The sequence below is a fragment of the Manis pentadactyla genome, chromosome 2 (genome assembly GCF_030020395.1).
Source record: "Manis pentadactyla isolate mManPen7 chromosome 2, mManPen7.hap1, whole genome shotgun sequence".
NCBI lineage: Eukaryota > Metazoa > Chordata > Mammalia > Pholidota > Manidae > Manis > Manis pentadactyla.
In genome coordinates, this window is record NC_080020.1 from 90,761,920 (window position 1) to 90,768,141 (window position 6,222).

Here is a 6,222-nt window from a genome sequence, read left to right on the forward strand (position 1 = left end):
ACTGACATTGCTGTTGAACGGGCTACATGTCAGCAGCTGAAACCAGTGTTGAGTCCCACTGCAACTCTATTCCCCAAAGAGACCAAACAGCCACTTGGCAAGAAGTTGAATACATTGGGTCCCTTCTACTCACTTTTTTTTTTGGCAGTGATTGGCAAATATTCTGGTTAAATGTTAGCTTTTCCTGCCTATAAAGCCTCTGCCAGCACTGCTATCCAAGAGCTTATGGAGTGTTTGATCCATCAACATGGGATCCCACATAACAGCCATCAGACTGGGGGACCCACTCTTACAGAGAAAGAAATGTGAGAGTGGGCCCATAACTGGAATTCTGCTTTTTTCATATATCACACCAACTACAAGCTTCTGGCCAGGTAGAGATTTGGAAAGGCTTGCTGAGGACATGCTTACCTGTCAGTCCCAAGCCAATTCTTTGTAAGGGTGGGCACCATCCTCCAGGGGCAATGTCCTCAGCAGGAAAAATGCATGAGACTGGAAACCAAAGAACCAAGCAGGAATGATCCTACTTATCATCACTCCCAGTAACCCGCCTGGGAAATCTATACTGCCCATCCCCGTTCTGTTAGGGTCTGTAGGGTTAGAGATTCTAATTCCCCAAGGGGAAACATTTCCCCCAGAAAACAAGATAAGAATCTCATTGAAACACAAGCAGACAATCCCCGAGCATTTCAAGCTTCTTGTGTGGAGGGACCAGCAAACAAGAAAAGGAGTCACTACTTAGGCAAGGTGAATTGACCCTGATCAAGAGGCAGTAGGGCCACTGTTACCCAATGGGGGCTTCAAGGAGCATGTTGTGGAACTCAGGTGATGTACTTAGGTACCTCTTGTTATAGCCTTGCCCAGTTGTGGTGGAAACAGTGTTACTAGCTTGAGAAGGGCATGGAGACAAGGGGTTTATGGAATGAGAATGTCAGGAATGAGAATCTTGGTCATGTCAACAAGCTAAGCCACCAAAACAAGCAGAGATGCTAGCTGAGAAAGAGGGATTCTGGAATAGTTAATGGAAGAGAGAGAAACTGAGTATCAGTTGAAGACCCAAGATGATTCTCAGCAGCAAGGATATGGTTTCTTCCACTAACCTTCCCCTTCTAAGGAAGAGAGGCCCACTGGATATATGGGAGACCTGTGAATCCAAGCAGCACAAGGAGTCTGGGAAGTGCAACTGACAGACAGTCTCCAACTGTCAGTTCTCAGCTGCAGAGATCCACTCCCTGCAAGGTCGTGTCCTCAGGGGGTAGCCCAAATCCTGTGACTGGCTGAGGTGTGGATATACTGGACTGGCTAATTTGACCCAACGTGGACAACTCCGTTGATTTCAGCCCCAGAGCGCCCCGAGGCGTTGGCTGAGGCTGCCCAGCTTGCGTGGCAGCTTGACTTCTGCCTCCGCCCAATCCTCCTCCTCTCGGTCCCTGACAAATACCCAACAAACTATCTTCTGTTTCAGAGTGCATTTCTCAGAGTAGGACCCCAACGATGAGTGTTGGTTACAGAGACTCCTGCTTTCATGAATTTTCCTCAGGCTACCCATTTTGTTTGTTAGTCATGCTCACGTGGGCCTGCAGAGTGCCGGGCAGAGTCAGACCCCCCTCAGTGCCACCCCAGCACTGAGTCTCTTGCTCCCATCACCACGGTCATGGCATTGTGGGGAGCTGTCTCTGTGTCTGCATGGCAGCCCGCCCCTCTGGACTGCTAGTCTCACCGTGAAGCCAGGGACCCTCCCCTCACCGATGCTGCTGTCAGCACTGCCCAGTGCGCAGCCAGTGCACAGACTGTGTGCTCGAGTAGCGATGAACAGGGGAAGGAGCCTCGACTTTCAACAAGGTTTTTGTTTCACTCCTTGAGGTTCTAAGCCATTTATGAAACAAAAAAAAAACACACAAAAAGATCTTTATTAGTCTATTTTCTATATTTGACTCTGTGTCAATGGAAGTCATACCGATCACATTAGAGTTTATTTTCCCTCTGTGCTGAGTATGAATCAAGTGGTAAATGGTTACCAGCAGCAGAAAAGCAACAGATTTTCCAAGCAGGGGTAGTGGGTGAATGAGTCCTGTCAACTTCTCTGGTCAATATCCTGGAAGTCTGTGCCTCTCTGATGACACAAGCAGCTGTCATTTACTGAGAAGTTGCTGTGCCCCAGGCACAGTGCTAGGTCCAGGGGCCAGAGATGGGAAAGACAGTCTTATCCTAAAAAGGCTAACCTACTGAGGAAGACGGATAAATAAAAGTTGTATATAGATAAGCCATGTTCTGATAGCATCAGTACCAGGAAGAGAGTGAAACGTGATGGATTCTTTGAAATGAAATAATAAAAGCCAACGATAGCGAGAGTTTCAGGAGAGACACACAAACACATAGCCACAACAAAAACCTGCCACCACCAAACACACACACACCTTCTCCATAGGAAAGTAGTTGAGGAATTAGTAATCTTTCCAGAAGATAATTATAGAAAGGGCAGGTTACTTACCAGGAAAATATATTAGTGATTAGGCTACAATGAAAGATTTGTGCACCAGAAGCTCTAGGGAGATCATATCAAAGAAGAACTCAAGGATCAGTAGGGAGCAACAGTGGTCTTTCCTTCTTCTCTCCACTTTGAGGGGGATGTGGATCCATGGGGCAGAAGAGGAAAGAGTGCTCTCACAGTCCCTCCTCATAAAATGAGAAACTATCAAAACAGTATTTATATAGCATTTAAAAGCATAGAATAGGAGGGATTAAAAAGCTTTGTATCTGGGTATCAATTACTGACACATCGAAAAAGAACAAAGTGTCAGAAAGCTAATGCAGCTTCTGGAAGATGAGCAAAAGAGCTGACATCAACAAGATAAGTTTTACGCTAAATTAGCACACTGCTGTTGTCCATAGTAGGATACTACAGCAGCCCCATTAGTAGGACTTTGTCTTGGAAGAATAAGAGTGGGTTTGTCCTAGACCAGCTCTTCTTTTTCACTCCTTGGTCAGGAGTGAGAGCAGTGAACAGGTTAGGAGTTAGCAGGATCTATAGTTGGACATTCACAGAAAAATCACATGATGAGGGGGGAACCCTGTCTGGGCAAGTGTCACGTTCAAGGGAATCTAATAAGGAAAGAAGCCAGGAGATTAACGGAACACGGCACTAATCAAGGCAAGACGGAAAGCGTGGCCATTATCCAGTTGCCTACTGCCCTGCTCCAGGAGTCACTGTGAAGCTTTGGTCCTAAAGTCTATGAGGAGACAAGTTTAAAGGTGGGTAGACTGAATGGAAGCCACAGAGATTGCTTCTTCTCTGCCCCCAGGTCCCCTCTGAAAGCATGCTCTCTGTTCCAGGCCCAGGACTGAACCTTGCTTTCACCACTCTGACGGTGGATGAGCCAAGGGCAGGTAGGTGAATTAACCAATTAAAAGGAAATCTAACCATCCTACTATGGACAAAGGAAAATTAACCAATTAAAAGAACATAGACTAACAACGTGGATGAATCACACAGACATAACAATGAGCAAAAGAAGTTAGACGCAAAAAGAACATACTGTGTGATTCCATTTATATCAAGTACAGAACAGCAAAACTAACATATGGTGATAAAAGGGAGAATAGTAGTTATCTGGGTCCAGGCTGGAGGGGGTGTTAGACACAGCCTGTAAAGGGAATCAAGACATCTGGGATATGGGAAATGTTCTATATCTTGAACACTTAGGGGTTACCTGGATGTATCCAATATATAAAATTTCATTAATGGATGTTTAAAAGCTATATACTTTTATGCATGCTGCACTTCAAAAAGAAGTGGAAAAAACACCTATTTTTAACCCCATTTTCCTTTTGTTCTTTTCATCACACAACACACACACACACACACACCCCACATACATCACACACACCACACACACGTTCATACCACACAAGTTATATAGCCAGTTTATATCTGAGCTTCTCTTCCTCAGGAAACAGGGTATAGGGAGGGGCAACCATGTGTTTCCCCTAGTGGTTCAAGGGTGCCAGGCACAAAAACAGGGTCACACAAGGGAGTCTGGGTATGAGTAGAACTTTGTTTGCTGAAATTTGCAAGTGAGGTGGGCAAGTCTGGAACCTTAAAGGAAAGGGGTACCTGTAAAGGTAAGACTAGAAGCTTAGAGGGACTAAAGACACTTGGCCACGAAAAGCAAAAAGAGAGTCCTTTCCTGCCTGGAAGTTGCAAAAACAGAAGAGGATCAGAAATGGCAATGGTTTTGCTAAACCACGTGGAGCTCGTAGCCCAGGTTCTGTGATTGCCCTGTTCCAAGAGCAGGATTAGCTCCAGAATCTGCAGTGGAATTAAACTACAGGTAAGGATTGCTGTGTGGCCCCATTTTTGTGGAAGGAGCCTGGGCAGTCATTAGAAATACCATTGGCGGCCAGAGAAACCAAAGGAAACAAGCTCTCACTGAGGGATTAACCGGAAACCTAAGGCCCATTAGCATTGTATTCTAATCAAGAATCTTCCAAGGAGGTAGTAGGCACTCAAAACAAAAACAATAGTGAACCTTTTGAGGACGTGAGACCCTGTCTAGTACCTGCATGGCTTTCAGCTTTGAGAAAAATACAACGTGTCCCTGGCAGAGTGCTCACAACAGAATGGCAGGATGGAGTCTCTCACTGCAATCAGTAGATACACGAGTACACGCATGGCTTGTCGAAGACCAGACATAGAAGCTATTGTAATCAGAAGGGCAGGGCAGATCTCCACGCAGTCCTTTAACGACAATGTTGGCCATTTCAGCACAGACAACAACGCTGTCAGAAACAACAGCTGCATCTGACAATACGCTACTCATCAGAGACCAGCACCAAGCTGGGTGATCCAAAAGTTTGGTAATTAATTAAATTTCGAGTTTGTTCCAAGTTAGCTAATGGTCTTATTTGTCAATGCCATTTATTAGAAGCATTTTTTTTTTTCAGTCACGACAAGAGTAAATGTTTATAAAGGTGAAAATAAGACTCACAGAGACAGGAACTGCCGCTGGATTCTCCCTACTGAAACACCTTTTCCAGGATGCTCCTCCTTTGCTCACAATTATTCATGGCTCTCCTTTCCGATTTGCCAAATATGCATAATTTAATTTGCTTTCAAGATATCCCATTATCTGACCTCATTCTATGTAGCAAAAAAGTCTTTCTCACTACTTGCATGACTCCTTCTGCTTTGTCCAGGTAAGAAAGCCTTTGCTGGTGCTGTTCCCTTACGTGGACCACCCAGTCACCCCACCCTCACCTTCCACCTATTCAAACCCTGAGTAGCTTTAAGAACCCACTTCTGTATTCTCCTTCTGCAGACATGAAAATCTTTTTGATTCAGTCAACCATCAGGGAGTTCATAATCAAGTCCTCCAGCACTTAGCCTCCCCAGACAAGTTAGCCTTTCATTTTATAGGAGCAATCTTGTTTTTTGTTCTTGTTTGAGTTAATTTTATCTTTTCCAGCACAGCGCTTTAGAAGTCCCCATATGGCACCTTTCTGGTGACATCCTCATCTCTCTCCACCAAAAACCCTATTGTAAAGTTTTGGGTGAGAGTTTCTCTTGAGTATATACCTAGGAATGAGATTGCAAGCTGTAGGGTACATGCATCTCCAACTTTACTAAGTAATTTCAAACTGTTTTATAAAGCTCATAGCAATTTATATTCCCACCAAGGAAGCAGACTTTGAGAGAGATGACATGCAGAAACTCTATGAATGAGTACTCTCGGGATCAACACTTGAGGAAGGGAAGGGAATGCTGCAGGACTGGGCAGAAGAAGAAGTTGGACTGTGAGGCAATCACAGGAGAGCCTCAACCCACCCCCACAGGTAGTTCTGAGGCTGAGATACTTCAGACTTATTCATAACTGGGACTAGGAAGCTAGGCCTTCATAACCCCAGGTGACCAGCGATTAGCTGCGAGCTGCCCCCAGGAAGAGTATATAACTATGGGCAAGACAATTTTCTTTAGTTGTGTTGTGACTCGTTGTTAGAAATTAAGTTACCATAATGTGTAGTTTTGTTTCTGGACTCTGCGTTCTGTCCGACAGGTCTGTCTGTCTGTACTTCTACCACCACCGCATTGTCATGACCACTCTTCTGGTATTATGGCTGTTGACGTATTTTGTGAAAATATTCTTAAAATACTGAGTCTTCCTATCTAAAAAGATGCTTTATCTTTCCAGATGTTGAAATATTCTTTAATGTCATTCAATAAAG

General features: G+C 44.6%; 1 long non-coding RNA gene across 1 annotated transcript; it reads right to left on the reverse strand.

Annotated features, from left to right (window-relative positions):
* Positions 1-201: 201 nt before the first annotated feature.
* On the reverse strand, positions 202-2,660 carry LOC130681512 (uncharacterized). Its single transcript, XR_008994710.1, has 3 exons — positions 2,492-2,660; positions 1,747-1,866; positions 202-492 (listed from the first exon to the last, which is right to left on the reverse strand). It is a non-coding gene; the product is annotated as an uncharacterized LOC130681512 (long non-coding RNA).
* Between the last annotated feature and the right edge of the window lie 3,562 nt (positions 2,661-6,222).